The sequence below is a fragment of the Anthonomus grandis genome, chromosome 5 (assembly GCF_022605725.1).
Source record: "Anthonomus grandis grandis chromosome 5, icAntGran1.3, whole genome shotgun sequence".
Taxonomy (NCBI): domain Eukaryota; kingdom Metazoa; phylum Arthropoda; class Insecta; order Coleoptera; family Curculionidae; genus Anthonomus; species Anthonomus grandis.
In genome coordinates this window covers 9884272-9899851 of record NC_065550.1, presented here as the reverse complement: position 1 = coordinate 9899851, position 15580 = coordinate 9884272, and the positions used below count along the sequence as shown (strand labels likewise).

Here is a 15580-nt window from a genome sequence, read left to right as displayed (position 1 = left end):
TTTATTGTAAACGCAATATTATGAGTAAAATAATTTTGTTTTGTATAAAGTTTATTATACAATGTTGCCACAGGCCTTTCTGTTTATAAATAACAACTATTTAATGATCAGATATATTAGCTTCAAAGAAACTTGTAATGGTGCATTGTATTGTAATAGTATTGATACTGGTATGCATTGTTTAATACAGTGGTCGACGCAATTTACTTCTGTAGCGCAAAAATAAGTTAATTATACTTTTTTGTCTCTCAGTACAATTAAATGTTGAATTAAATATAATAATGTAATTTTAGTTTAGTTTAAGTCTAGTTAATTTCAATTACATTTATATCTTCTTAAGAGGACATAAAAAGAACTACTAATATATTGGATGTGATTAAATTTTTAAATAACAAGATAGCAATTGAATATAGATGTGTAGTCATCTAGGCACCTATTAAAGAAATATGGCTAAGGTAATTTTTAATTGAAAATATAAAAAAAAACATGTATACATTTTTCAATCATGTAGTATATTTGATTTAATTTGAAGGTAATTATATATTTGAAAACTGAGTTTTTATGCTTGTAATAGGTTGTATGTCAATACAACTCACTAAATGTCCTACAGTCTTAATAATTCCCAAACTAAACGATAAAATGCCTTTTCTTCTTATTATCAATAATAATGTATGATGAATTTAAAAAAATAAACAAAATCTAAGTTTTTTGGAGGTAAGTTATTTATATTTGAAAGTGCTTTTAGGATATTTTCAAAGCATGATTGATAACCGGTTACACATATACTTAAACCATAAAATATCATAAATTTAAGCCTGAATATAACCTTTGCGTCATAGAAGGTATTACCTCTTTCAGAGTTTTAGTTGATTTGTTTTTCACAATTCCATGACGCAATTCGCGTCTTGTAATTAAGACCAAAACATGCTCGTAAAAAACTGTAATATCCGTTCTAGATTTGAGAAAATGCAATATAGTCTACCGATTTAACTGATTCATTAAGGCATCTTTTTGAAATATTTTGTTAGGATATAGGCACAAAAATGTAATACTGGAATTCAGTAGAAATGTTTTTTTTTAATATTATTAGACATAATTAAAATGTTTTGTATCAATTTTCTCCAATAATTAGAACCGCCAAAGAACGAACTTATAGCGATATTTAGATTTAGTAAGCAGAAAATATTATTAATTGCTTCTGCCAAAGTATATAGATTTCAATTGTTAGACTGTGCTTCTGCTTAAATAATACTAGTAGAGAGCGTCAAATAGTATACATTTCCAAATATAGCATAACTTTTTAGTGGTTGCTTTTTTTAGAAGATAATTTTTATATATATTTTAAAAATAATATAATATTTCTAGAAATTATCCTTTTTGAAATAATCAATCCCATTTACGTTCTGCAAGTATCTTGTCCAACTCTGCAGTATGCAGCATTTGTATAAATATTAGAGGTTTTATCTCATGAAAATAAAAAAATATATTTAATGTACTTTTTTACTTTTTTATTTACGAATCTGAAAAAATGCCCTCTAGCTTTAAATTTGCGGTCACGCCTATCTATAAAGTAGGACCTAAAAGCATCAAAGATAATTATCGACCAATCAGCTTACTTACCTCGCAAAAATCTTTAGAAAAACTCTAAAAGACAGATTATTAAACTTTTATTTAAAAATGAAATAATCTGGAAATTAATATGGGTTTATGCTGGGATATAGCTCTATTAACGCATTACACAAACTTAAATCCGCAGTCATAAATAATAGTAGAAAATATCTTGGCGTATTCATTCATACTGGCCAAGGCATTTGATAAGCTGATTGAAGTTTTGGAGCATGTTGGAATAAGAAGGAATGCGTTGAAAACAATGTAAAACTATTTACAGAATAAACGCCAAATTACTAAAATAAATAACACATTTAGTAAAGAACAAGTTATAAAAATAAAAATTCCCAAGGGTTGCTGGTCTGTTCTGTTTATAGTTAACATAAACTCTTTCCTTAAAATTTTCTTAGAGAAACCTAATATTATCTCAAATCAAAATCGTAACTATGATACGGTTTTGCTTTTTGATAATATATATGGGGATCAAGCGAAACAATTTGCTATAGAGGGATTAAATAAAGTAAAAAACTGGTTAGAAACAAAAAAAAAAAGATAAAAAGCACTTTTCTTGTAGAAGCCAGTATGTGCGTTTTCTTAAATAATATATTTTTTATATAAGGTGCCTCAAGTAGAAACTATGCCATTAACATTCATTTTTTTAAATAAAATACCCTATATGACGTTTTACAATTCTATGGTATATTCTGAATACTTTTTGTATAGGAAATCATATGCCCAAAGTCAAATATGATATAACAGACTAACGAAACATATGAAATTAAAACACACAAACTTATTCTACATTTATTGCAACTATGTTTAATTTATTGTCGATTTGATTCAATGCGTCTAATGAAAATTTTGGTTACAGGAGGTCTCAAGTAGAATCTATTTCGCTAACATTAATTTTTAATGTGATTTCTTAGAAGCTAAGTAGACATTATTATTTTCAAACAGCTTCCAATTTTAGAACCTACTTCATAACGGTTTGTTTTGCATGTGTAAGTATCATTGCCATATTAGTTGTCATTTCAGGCATCATTTTTTAATAAAATGCATTTATCTGAGAAAGAACGAATTGAAATATTCATGATACAACAAGAAGTCTGTAATATGTTTAATGTAACCCATGCTGATCGTCCTGCAATTACTAGATCCACCATTAGTAAAATTGAATTAAAATTTAGGGAACACGGCCATGTAAGAAATTTATTTAAAGGAAAACCTCCAAAAGTATTTGAAGATATGTTCTATTAGAAACAGAGAATTATCTCTATGTTGCGATTAGTACAATTTCCAGAAACTATAATTTTTCAGGAAGGTCAGTGGTCAAAATATTTCGTGTAAATAAATATTCATTTTATAAAGTACAACTGATACCTGAATTGTTAGAAGACGATTTTGACCCCCGAGTGCAGTTTTATGAGCAGATTCTTGAGGCTAACAATAACAATGGAAATTTCATTCAAAACATTATTTTTTCTGATGAGGCCACCTTTATGTTAAAGGGACATGTTAACAGGCAAAAATGCAGATATTAGGAAACCAAAAATCCTCATTGGACCCAAGAATACGATACACACCGCCCTCAAAAAGAACCTATTTGAAGTCCAAAATTTATATGAATAGACCAAATATTCATATAAACTTTATAAATATTCATATAATGATTTAAATGAAAGAATTCGACAAAAATTAGACTAAACGATCCGCAAGTGATTGAAAATGTGCAATTGGAAGTTATTTACCGGGTTCAAAAATGCATTGAAGTAAATGTATAACAAAATTGAAGTTGCAATAAATATTGTATAATTTTTAATTTTTTTTTCTCTTACGTGAAATTTGACAAACCTTATAAAAAGTATTTAGAATATATAATTCTAAAATGTCATGATATACAGAGTTTTTCATTTAAGAAAATTACTGTTGACGCCATAGTTTGAAGTACCCAGTAGAGAAAATTTTGTGATTATGCTAATCGACGTGTGTATAAAAGAGATAATTAGTAAACAATCAAAAAATGTAAACTAGATCTAGTGCGATATTATTAGTGCGAGTAGATATATAAATGACAAACCCGTGATTTATGTTAGTAATTAGTTAAAAAGAGAATTGTGATCACTGGAAAATTATTTGTTATTTTTTAACTTGTTATAAAGGACTTATTATACACTTAGTTTTTTTAATATTATATTAAGGTGCTATAATTACAATTTTTTTTATGTTAATACGTTTTTCATAGTTTTTAAACAGTTTTCATTGTTTAGCATCCATACCATAAACCCGGTGACATCGTATCGTGACGTATAAAAAAGGTGAAATCACAAAATCTATGTTACAGTAATTTCATGTATTAGGTTTCTTTTATTTTTTGCAAAAGATTTGACTTTTTGTACGGTACAGCAGTCAAGTCTACTAGAAAATAAATTATAGTTAAACTTGCTAAATATAATAAAATACATTATTAAGAAAACTATCTAATAAACCTATAAAATAATGAAGGAAAAAGTGTTAGGAAATAATATTATTAATTTATTTAAAGTTAAACTAAAAAACCTTCACCATTTTTGTATATTTTGCACAGGACTAAACTTAAAAAAAAAGTTAAAATCTTCTTTTCCTGAAAATGAGTCATTATTTGCAAAATACAGAAATATTAATTAACATGTACCAGTGATATAAGGTTAAAACTTGGTTTTAAAAAACGAACTTATTGAAGTATATGCAAAGTTATAGCTAAATGGGTCAAAATGCCCGCTTTTGTAGGAAAATCATCACAAAATTCACTCAAACTTACCTAATTTTTAAAAATTCAACCAAAAAAAAGAAGACCCACCAAAAAGTTTAATCCTTTGTCAAAAAAAAATGACGCACAGATAATCAAACCCGAAAAAAGGCACTACCGAAAACTGTCATACTTTCAACACCTGGATTATATAAAAATGTGAAACAAGTCAGCAATAGGAATTGTTCGGTTAAGACGTCGACCTCTGACAAGTGCGTCCAGGTCCACAACCGATCGGAAACTGACAAAAACCGTCGAAAATTTAAGAGAATAAAGTTCGCGGTCGCGAGTCAAAAAGAAGAAAAAAATTGTGTATTAAACGTCACGGAAAAAACAACAATTGGCGCGCGCCTGCCTGCGGCTGCTCGCAAAGCCAACTATGCGCGCTCGCGAGTATTGTCCTCGAGTATCCGCCGCCGCGCCACTCGCTCTTTGGGCAGAGAGGGAAAGTTATCGGGGGAGCAGGGGACCTAAGAGTAAAAGATATTTATATTTAAAAGATATTTATAACTGTAGTATTTTATTATAAAACTAATAACTAATTAACGGCTTTTTAATTAACAGGTTCACCGAGAGGTAGATGAAATGAAAAAAGAACATACAGAGAAAAAAAATACAAATTAATTATTTAAACCTCAATTGATTTCCATGATATACGATTGAAAATAAGACTTTTTATCCTATATAGTAGAGCGTTAGGAAGGGCGGGAAGACATTTCACACAATGAAAATGCCGATCTCTTTGTTAGAAGTAATGTATTTTAATAAGTTCACTTATTATCATCAGACTCTAACACTTATTTTTTCTTGAGAGAAAGACACAAGGGCGTACCCAGGATTTCAGCTAGGAGGGGCAGCTCATACCTGTTTCGAGAAGATGGTCGGTCGAGTATAATTAAACAAAAACTCAGGAAAATTGACTTTTATTAAATAGTTTGATTGACACAAAACAAAATATTATACAGGGTGTTAGTTGAAAAACTTGCAAAAAGCAGAATTTTGTCCTTTTTACATCATAATGGCATTTTGTCTGCAAATCAGTTTGGATTTCAAGCGGGTAAAGGGACTCATGATACTGTTTTTAGCTTTTTGGAGAGCGTCTATGTGTCCTTGAATTCTGGAGAGTCATCGGCGGCAGTGTTTTGTGATTTATCCAAGACATTTGACTGTGTGGATCATGGAATACTGTTATCTAAGCTCGATAAATATGGTTTTAGAGGCGTAGCGTTGCGATGGCTTGAGTCCTATCTCAAATCGTACTCAGAAGGTTACAGTGTCTGGGCGTTTGTCTGCTTCTAGATCCCTAAAATGCGGCGTTCCCCAGGGTTCAGTGTTGGGACCACTGTTATTTTTACTGTATGTGGATGACTTGAGTTCATTGAGACTGCAGGGCAAGGTGGTTCAGTTTGCTGATGATACCACCATACTATGGAGCTATAAAAATTCTGATTATATTAAGACTTGTATCCTTGAAGACCTTCAGATTCTATCAGGGTGGTGTGCTTCCAACAGGCTCGTATTTAATGTAAGAAAGACGTCTATTATGGGGTTTAAGTACGATGTTCAGGGTCTGATGTTTGACGAAAATTCCCTCTTGCAGAATAAAGAGTGCTGCAAGTTCCTAGGAATTACCATTGATGGTCGCCTTCGGTTTGAAGATCATATTTTACATTTTGCTGGGAAATTATCTTCTGGATGTTTCGCAGTAAGAATGGCAAAACAAGAGCTGGGAGGGGATGTTGCACGTTCAGTGTACTTTTCACTTATTGAATCTCATATTCGGTATGGCTTGCCTTTTTGGGGTTTAACCAATAAGGGGCTACTTAACATTATCTTTGTTATTCAAAAAAAAGCAGTTAGATACCTGTGTTCTGCTAAGTTAAGAGATTCTTGCAAACCCCTCTTCATTTCTGAAAAAATCCCTAACTCTTTTTTCACTCTTTATTTTAGAAACAGCTGCTCTTATTCACAAAATTCCCAAACTACCCTCTGACACTGGCCATTTGACTCGTCGTGTAAATGATGTTCCCCTACCTATTCCTACGTCTTCCCTTACCAAAAACTCATTAATTTACATAAGTAAAAAAATTTACAATCATGTTCCTCTGTGTGTTGACATATATCGGATGTTAAGAAATTTAAAAAAGAATTAAAGACGCTTTTATTGGCTAAGGCATATTATAACCTGGATGACTTTTTTAATGATATGTTTTAACCTTGGACATGTTGGAAAGTTTTCTTTTTTTCCTTTTTTCTTCTCTAGTTTTGTCAACAAGTTTACCTTTATTTAGTAATTGATTGTTTTATTTAGTTATCTCTAATTTAAGTATGTTCAAAAATTTTTGTCTTTTTGTGTTTCATTTTGTTCATTGTTTTGTCAATTTTTGAAATTGTATTTGTGTTTTGTTTGTTTAGCTTGTAGGATGCTTGTACACAAGATTATTCTTACGTAATATAGCACATTTTCTTTCTTCTTTCTTTCTTTCTTTCTTAATTTGAAAACTTCCCACCACGGATTTATCGAAAACCACTGAGTAAAAAAAACGCCGAAATACGCCGAAAGATTTGTCAAGGGGGACAACTTTCTAACCTAAAGTTACTTCACCCTCTGCCCCCCAGGGTCATCCCCTTAAACATTTTAAATGGCAAGGGGTATCGAGTAATAGCTTGTTTAAAAGGTCTTTCAAAGTCTTTTATTTTGACGTTTGATTTTTTTTTAAATCGGTCGATTCGTTTTCAAGAAAATTAGAAAAATCTTTGTTTATCTTAATTTGTTCAGATAGAAAACAAAAACATGAAAATATCAGTTTTTATTTCAATAAGTGTTCAAAATGTTGCCCGTTAGGTTTTGCCAAATCTACAATTAGTTTATAATTTAAAACGGAAACTACCAACATAAGCAGCAATTCCAAAGTTTAGACGTGGAAAAAACTAAATAACCTGAATTTTTTTCCGCATTCTTTTCATCAACACAGACATCCTGGGCGAACTGTATTTATTGTTATACCTGCTTAGTTATTTATAGTTGCTAAGGAAAATAAAGAATTTATTTTGCCGTTAGTTACATTTGTGACATTCTTGGAATAGTGAATTATTTGTTGAATTGAAGATTTTACTTCCAAAATGGTTTACACACTAGCCGAAAGCGTGGAAATTATTCTAATTTATGGTACCCAAAATCAATGTGTTCGGCAAACTGCCGTCACATTTAACGCCAGACATCCGGAGAAAATAACTTCGCATAGGTATGTTTTGGATCTTGTTACTAAATTTACTGAAACTGGATCTGTTGCAAATAAAAAACGTGATCATCGGTGAATTTTGGATGAAGCCGCTCAAGTTGAAGTTTTGGGTCATTTTCGAATAAATCCTAATACTTCATTACGCAAAATTGTTGCTGCCACTGATATTTCATTAGGCTCTGTTCACACAGTTACCAAACTTCATAAATTTCATCCATTCAAAATGAAAATATTAGAGTTAACCGAAGACGATTTCGATAAGCGAGTTGAGTTTTGTGAAAAAATGACTGAAGCGATTAATGATAATACTATTCATGTAAAGAATATCTGCTTCAGCGATGAATGCACATTTTATCTAAATGGATTTGTTAATAAGCATAACTGTAGATATTGGAGCAATAAAAATCTTCATGCATTTGTAGAAGGGCATACCCAGTACCCTCAAAAAATTAATGTATGGGCAGGCATTTTGGGAAATTAAGTGATTGGGCCATTATTTATTAACGGAAATATCTATGGAGACATTTATTTGGATATGTTGGAAAATACCATTAATCCGCTTATCACTGAATCCATTGAAAACCAAATCGATGATGATGGAAACCCTATACTTGATGAGGCTGAAATATATTTCCAGCAAGACGGCGCTCCTCCTCACTATGTTCTTCCCGTTCGGCAATGGCTAGACGACGAGTTTCCAGATAAATGGATAGGGCGAAGGGTGCCTATAGAATGGCCTGCTAGATCTCCTGATATAACGCCGTTAGACTTTTTTCTATGGGGTCATTTGAAATCTATTGTGTTTACTCCTCAACCTGAAAGTTTGGATGAACTTGGTCAACACATCATCGACAGCTGCTATGATATCCCACAACATGTTTTTGAAAATGTCCGTCAGGAATTTGAACATCTCCTATATCATGGTTTGGCCAAAAACGGGCAACATTTTGAACACTTATTGAAATAAAAACTGATATTTTCATGTTTTTGTTTTCTATAATATAATTATAACTATCTACAAATTAAGATAAACAAAGATTTTTCTAATTTTCTCGAAAACGAGTCGAATGATTTAAAAAAATCAAACGTCAAAATAAAAGACTTCGAAAGACCTTTTAAACAAGCTATTGCGCGATACCCCTTGCCATTTAAAATTTTTAAGGGGATGACCCTGGGGGGCAATCGGTGAAAGGGGGTGAAGTAACTTTAGATTAAAATGTTGTCCCCCTTGACAAACCTTTTGACGTATTTCGGCGTTTTTTTTTAAACAGTGGTTTTCGATAAATCCGTGGTGGGAAGTTTTCAAATGAACACCCTATATATATAATAATTATAATATATATGTATACTAATTTAACAGTAATCTTCTTGGATTTGCTGAAAATTTTCTATGACAGGCTATTCAATAAACTTCCTGCTATCTTTTAAATAATTGTGATGTATGTATACTCATCAGACATAAGTCTGTACGCCTTTCCTTACCCATGGTGCTTTTAAGCCACGTTTTAACTCTTCGCAGGGTACTGGAGGACCGTTCTACGGTCGCCGTGGTGCATTGCCTTTCTGACAGCAGGGTAAAAAATGCTGGCTTCGTTGAACAGATCAACTACTTCTATGTCTCTTAATTGATCATTTGATAAAGCCTTCTTCACCCATAAATTATGCCAAAGGTTCAGTTCTCCGGTTATCACCGGAGGTTATATCCAGGTTATAAAATTCTTGGAATGATTCTGCGTTCTTTTATAGTCTGTAATGCTGGTTTTGGTCGTGCTCATATACACGAGATGTAGCTTACTTAAAGCAAACGATGGAGTATTTTCTTGGAAGAATCGAATATTTAATGATGAAATGAAATAATCAATGTATGGTATTATCAGGGAACGCCGCCAATATTTGTTATCATTGTCTGATGGCGGATTACTTATATGTATTTGCTTGTGAGCAAGACATGGAACCGAAATTTGTATGTTCAAATCCATTGCAACAGCTCGCGTTTTTTTAAGCATTGAATTATTTATTCTATCGGGAAACTCGCGGTAATTTCTGAGAATGTCCTTAATATTTTTGATGTGTTCCACCGAGATCATGTCGACCGATTAAGCTTGCAGTGCGCTAACTACTGGTTCTAAAACTGCTTCTCTGAAAAACATTATAACATCCTTTACAGTGGCGATAGTAATTTCTGACACTGCGTTCGCATCATTCACGACAAGGTTGAGTTTGTGACTTGAACAATAAAAATATAAAGCACCAGGATATTTTTTCTCAGAATGGCTTATACGCCACCCTCTCTCCCTGCCATTATAGAACAGCCATCGAATCCAAACCCTACGCAATTTTCGGTTGGGAGATTAGAACTAATTAAGAAATTGTCAATTGCTTCGGCAATTGCTGAAACATTTGGTGCTCTTAGTTCAACGAACCCTACAAATTCTTCTCTGATTTTCCTTTTGCTTTCGTCGTAGAACCGCACGCCTATTGATAGCTGTTCTTTTCTAGCTACGTCTGCTGTTTCATCAGCTAAGACTGCGTAAAGTGTGGTCTTCTGAACCTCACTTATTATATTCTTCTTAATAACTTCGCCACTTAAGTTTATCAATTCGTTTTGTATTTTTGACGATGTGTAAACTGCATTGCGACGGCACTTTTCTAGGTGGCTCTTTAATTTGTCGTCCCCTGAATTGATTCTTAACTTCAATAAATCTAACAAAACATCCTCATCTATTTGTTTTTCCTTAAAAGACATATCATGTGTACCGCAAAACACTATACAAGTAATAATTGATGACAATATTTATCTGTTTTCATCGATTGCTTTTTGGTGTCCATTTTTGCAGTTGGATATCTACAGGAACATTTTCAAGAAAAATTTTTGCAGCATTTGTGGCTTTTAGGTAAAGGTTGGTCGTTGCATGCTTTCGGGACTGTTCAGGCATATTTTTGCACTTTATATATGACCTGATAATATATATAGTATTATATATATATATATATATATATATATATATATATATATATATATATATATATATCTATTTACATAACCTATTTATATATAAATAATCTATCTATTATTTATATATAGATATATAGATCTATTTACAGGTTCTGCTGGAGAATGTGACGCTTGTCCAATGTTAGCATGCAATCATCTTGGCATTACATTAGTAGTTTTATCATGATTGTGATTTTCATCGCTTCCGCTTCCACTGCTACTTTTCCGACCTTTTTTTTCTTTTTTCGCGTGTTGTCCCTAAAAAATGGATACACAAAATTACTCTTATGGTGATAAAGCATAGGGCGAAAATACGGAAAATAAAGATCAAGATACCTATAATAACATCACATTCAAATATTATTTACTTCGGACTTCCTATCAGTAAAAGTAAAATTGCGATAATCAAAATTCATTAACTTTGTGGTTTGAACAAAGAAATCAAATAATCATATTAGGTTTTGTTTTGTTTTAACTCACCTCTTTCAAAGAATTTCCTGATATCCATTTGACAGAGTAATATTTCCAGTCTTCAATTGTTGCGCAGTAAACGTAAATTAAATTAAATCTTGTATCGCCGCAACTAAACTATAAGGCACTATGGCGCATGAAATATTTGGTGGTATTAAACTTTGAACTGAATTAAATTGTATTCGTTGTCTCTCGATTGTCGAACTTAATTGCCTTGCTGTGCCTCACGATCCCGCTTATATATTTAAATATTTCTGCTCCCGAAATACGTAGAAAATACTCGACTCTCGACTCTATTTCCGTCCTTGTCTCATACCTGCTATCACTACCCTTCCTTTCCAGCTAGAACGTTTTTCGTGGTATTGCTATTCTATGGAAGATGTCGCTATTGACCGTTTAAATTGATGCTATTTCAGATTTCTCTCATTCTCTTTACTGGAAAAAATACTGTCGTCCGTAACTAGATAGCGCTAGATGTTGTTTTATCCCAATTATATTCGGCTTTACTCCTAGATAATTCCCTCTGATTGTCTCGTCGGGAGCGGAAACTTCGAGATGCGATGGTTTCGCAGGAGATTTAAATTATATTGAGTCGCTAATAGTATATTATATCGAATGTTGTAGAATATTTTATTATAGATAAAAAAATATTAAATCAACACTTCATTTTGGGCAGATTAGGTAACACGTTTTTAATTCCCACTTGCCAGGAAAATTGACGTTTATTTTATCTTATACCCTACCTAGGTACGCCCTTGGAAACACAATAAAATAACAACACGTAAGTCAAAATCAAAAGTTACAAAATTAAGGGCAGTATAATTAAAAGTCAAAATTATACATAAAATTTAAAAGTTAAAAAAAATGAAAAACCTTACCTTACATAACTGTAATGTTGACATGACATAAAAACAATTATAATAGTAGTAATAATAATAGGTACATGGACGATGTTTCCACTATTTTCACACTTAAATTCCGTTCATAGGGGCATTAAATTTACCTTTAAAAATAGAGTGAGGGTCATCTACCGTCAGGTTTGAAATTTATAGAAAGCCTTTAGTAACTGAAAATGTTATCCCTTTTTTTTACCATTCTTTCAACCAAAAATTCTCAACATTTAATTGACTTTTTTACAAACTTTTTAATATTCCTCTTTCTTCAAATGACTTCCAAAAAAAAATTAAAGACGATAATTTGAATTCCCAAAAACAACGGATATCCTGACAATGTCATTAATAACATTAGTTTGAATCACCTCAATAATCGTTAAACAGAAAATTCTTATGTAAAGATAATAAAGCCTCCGTTTATAGGTATTACATATTTCGATAAATTATAAATCCAACCAAGTTGCCAAACAGTTTTTGAGATACTCAGACAATAAATTATGTGTATGCCATTATACTTCTAATACCTTACATAAGCACCCGGTTAACACTAAAGATAATATTCCTGCCACTCTCAGATCGGGGCCTACAGCCTCAAATGTTGTCATCCTGATGTAATGTGTGTTACATCGGGCAAAGGGGAAGGAGAATTGAAACAAGGGTAAATGAACATACCAAACTAATTGAAAATAACGTAAATAAGTTTATTACTAATACTTCTTCTCCTTTCGCCAACCATTTCATCGAGGCTAGACAAAGATTCGTCTCGGAGGCAGACACAAAAGTTCTTCGTGTTTGTTACAAAGGCTTGAGGTGGGACTTTTTAGAGATCCTTAAATTTCATAAAGCCATAAAGTCACCAGATTTTGTTTGTGATAATGAACAGTCTAAGTTTGATAGCAATCTATTTTTAATTTTATCTTTAATTATCTATTTTAGTCTGATGATGATGAGTGAACTCATCGAAATCCATTACTCTTGACAAAAAGATTGGCATTTTCATTTGTGTGGAAAAGTCTTTCAGCCCTTCTTAACTCGCTACAGTATAGCCACTCCACTTCAAAAATGGACTTCTACTTACAAATAAAATCTTTTTATTATCTTTTTATTCTGTTGAAACTGGTGGGGATGAAATTACCTTTAACCGTAACATATTTTTTTAGAATTTTCGTTAGCAATCTCATGATTTTTAGATAATTAAAACAAAATTCTAACTGGCCACGGGACCGTGTTGGGTACATACCTGTCTAGCAGTCGGGTGGCCGTGGGTTCGAATCCCAGACTTGGCATGAGCGCAACAACGTTTGTGAGTATCCAAATTACTGTTAAATTAGAAAGTCAAAAAAATATATAAGAAGAAAAATATACAAGAAGCAGCCAGTTGCACTGCATGGCTAAACTATAGTCCAAAGTTAACAACTTTAAAGAACAATTTCCCTTTAGTTCACAAGGTGATAAAACACCTTTTGTATCCTTAGTATTATTACTTTTTCACTTCTTTAGCAACAATTTCAAATTAAAGCAAGTGCTTAGATTGTTAGAATAGATATGTATTTTGACTAACTAATTGATGATATATCTTCACTTGGGCCCTCATAACGATATACGAGATATATTATTAAAGATATCTTTAACAATATTAAATGTAAATCTTTTCTATTTGCAGATGATTTAAAAATCTACGCAGTATTTAAGAATATAATGATATAATTAATTTACAAAAGCAACAAAATAAATTAAGCCATTGGTGTTAAAATTATGATTTATTACTTAAGGGATCTAAATCTAAGGCTTGTTTATTTAAACGGAAGAATAGCCCAATTTTTATATAAATAACGTGGATCTGCAGAGATGTGTGAAGATTATGAAATCCATATTGCAACCCTTGAGAATTTCCAGAGAAAGTTTTTAAAATTAGCGTTTAAAATTGATGGCCATTATCCCTCTAGGGGCTTGGATAATTAAGGGCTGCTTCAAGGGTTTAATAGGAAACCTTTACAACTCCGAAGTGTTAATAGTAGTTTGGTTCTTTTCTACAAATTATTAAATCATAAAATTAATTCTCAAACACTTCTTAAGAAAATTAATTTTCTTGTTCACAACGAGAACTCGCGAAGTACTTATTTATTTTATACGAGCACGGCTATAACCAACCTGCCTTAAACTCTTCTATACATTTAAATGCCAAAATTGTAATAGATTAATTTTTAATTATTGTCATTCAGATTACAATCAAATATAATACGCAAATCTAGCTTAAGTTATTTTTTATCAAATTAATTTATATTTTTTTGTTTTAATCAATTTTCATTTAGTATCTTTATTTGGTCAAAGTAGTAAAAGTAACTAGCTAATATGCCATTTTGATATAAATTACTATTAAATGGATTAGCTTTTAGTACATCATAACTCAATAATGTTTTTGTCTTTGGTTTGTTAATTGGTACTTATAATTATTGTATAACTGTTCTGCTATTGAATTTTTCTGTTAGGCAATAAAAGTTTATTTATTTATTTATTTATTCACACATTTTTCTATTAGCAAGAGGAATATGACCTGCGTGTTCCTGACATTGACTCTCAATCTTCACTAATCTATCGTTTGTTAGAGCAAAAGGAAGTAAAACTGCAGAACTGCTACCATTCAATTTTTGCTGGGGACGTACAGTAGGCGAATGGTACTCGTTAAATTTGAAAAATAATTTTTTCCCATTCAGAATCACTTATACATCTCCTAAATTATGGAAAAAATACGAAAAACATAATTTTTTGAGTAAATAATAGAAAAAAATACGCTTGTAACCATTATAAGTGGAGACCCTAATAACAAACTTATTATTACGTGATATCAAAATACTGATTTTCGTAAGAAAAATTAAAATTTATTTACAATATATGCAAAAAAGCAAAAAATGTATAATCAAAATTTTACAAAAAATAGAAAAGAACAAAATGGTATGTGACGTCCTCGTGCATTGATTATGGCTCTTCGATGTTTTTTCGTGCTAGGAGTTTAGTTATCCAGATCTTCTTGGGGAATTGCTATACAACACTGTTAAAGAGCTGAAACAGCTGATCTCGGTTCTGTAACTGATCCTGGCCCTAAAGAACTCTTTGTTCAAGCATATCTCAGGCTTGCTCTAGAGGATTGAGATCAGGTGATTAACATTTATTAAAATAACACATTTTTTTTGGACGTATGGACCAACAATAGATTCTAGAAAATTTCTAACGTAGCGGTCTGCTGATAAGAAATGTTCCAGAAGAACGAGCTCAGTTCGACTCCCAAGAGAAGTTTCGGCCTATGCCATAATTGTACCTTGTTTATGACTGTGAAGTTCCTGTGTATGACGGATTCGATTTTTGTGCTAGGTGCCCTCCATACAGGTACTCTTCAAGAATCTGGATAAAAGTTAAAGCGAGTTTCATTAGTAAATAAAACATTTTGCCATTGATTTTGCTCCCAAGTGATATGTTCCTGAGCCTAAGCTAGTCGACATGCGCGATTCCCTCGACTTAAGTGTTGGCATGTTCAAGGCCTTCAGCTTACTTGATTACCTTCTCTCGACCTTCTGTATATGGTTAGTAT

General features: G+C 31.9%; 1 protein-coding gene and 1 long non-coding RNA gene across 4 annotated transcripts in view; one reads left to right on the top strand and one right to left on the bottom strand.

Annotated features, from left to right (window-relative positions):
* LOC126736456 (A disintegrin and metalloproteinase with thrombospondin motifs 16) overlaps positions 1 to 4798 on the bottom strand; it is a 161636-nt gene extending 156838 nt beyond the window's left edge. For 2 of the 3 annotated variants that reach the window (XM_050440810.1, XM_050440809.1), the window contains exon 1: positions 4406 to 4798. The gene's annotated coding sequence lies outside the window, so the exon portion shown is untranslated. The remainder of the gene's footprint in view (positions 1 to 4405) is intronic. The other variant, XM_050440811.1, reaches the window with a different exon arrangement.
* Positions 2628 to 3427, top strand: LOC126736483 (uncharacterized). The gene is made up of 2 exons (XR_007660671.1): positions 2628 to 2929; positions 3001 to 3427. It is a non-coding gene; the product is annotated as an uncharacterized LOC126736483 (long non-coding RNA).
* Positions 4799 to 15580: the final 10782 nt, after the last annotated feature.